The following is a 1,123-nucleotide window of genomic DNA, read 5'->3' as shown; positions in this document are numbered from 1 at the left end:
CCCCGAGAGGTCCCAAAAACCCCAAAATTCTGGAAATCCTAAAATTATGAAAAAATTCCCAAATTTTTTTTTGGGAAAACCCCCCAAAAAAGGGAATTTTTGGCCCAAAAAAGCCCCAAAATTCAGGGAAATTCCCCAAAATTCAGGAAATCCTAAAATTATGGAAAAATTCCTCAAAATTTTTGGGAAAATCCAAAAAAAAAAAGGAAAAAATGCCAAAAATTCCCTTTTTTTTGGTGGATTTCCTGAAAAATCTGGGAATTTTTTCCTTAATTTTAGGATTTTCTGAATTTTGGGGAAATTTCCCTCAATTTTGGGGTTTTTTTTCCTTCAACTTTTGGCGGGATTTTTCCCCAAATTTTCAAATTTTTTTTAATTTTTTGAGGAATTTCCCTTCAATTTTTCTGGAATTTCCCTCAATTTTCCACTCTCTTTTTTTATGGAAATACCCCAAATTTTGGGAATCTCAAACTCCATAATTTTTATTTTTTTGGGAATTTTTTCTCTTTTTTTTTCGTGCTTTTCCCCTCCCAAAATATTTTGGGGAATTTTCCTAAAAATTTTGTAATTTTGTGCTTTAAATTAATAAAAACTTCGCTTCTGCACCGAATTTCTCCGAGGTTTTTTTGGGAAAATTGGGATTTTTGGGGAAAATTTGAGTTTTTTGGGAAAATTTGGGGGGTTTTTTTGGGAAAATTGGGAATTTTTTGGGGGGAAAATCGTGGGGTTTTTTGGGAAAATCGGGAAATTTTTTTGGGAAAATGGGATTTTTTTTTGGAAAATCGGGTTTTTTTAGAAAAATCGGGAATTTTTTTTTGAAAATCGGGTTTTTGGGGGGAAAACCGGGAATTTTTTGGGGAAAAATCGTGGGTTTTTTGGGAAAAATGATATTTTTTTGGGCAGAAAAATCGGGGGGTTTTTTGGAAAATCGGGAATTTTTTGGGAAAATTTGGGGTTTTTTTGGGGAAAAATCGGGGTTTTTTGGGAATTTTCTTTTTCTTTTTATTTTGGGAAAACTCCAATTCCCAGAATCCCTCGCGCTCGGGGGGGGTTTTGGGGGGGTTCCCGGTCCTAAATCCCCCCCTTAAGCCGGGATTAACCCGGGATTAAACCCGAGCATGGC

The sequence above is a fragment of the Malurus melanocephalus genome, unplaced genomic scaffold (genome assembly GCF_030028575.1).
Source record: "Malurus melanocephalus ecotype Western Australia unplaced genomic scaffold, MMel_1.1 scaffold_4057, whole genome shotgun sequence".
NCBI classification, from domain to species: domain Eukaryota; kingdom Metazoa; phylum Chordata; class Aves; order Passeriformes; family Maluridae; genus Malurus; species Malurus melanocephalus.
This window is presented reverse-complemented; position numbering follows the sequence as displayed.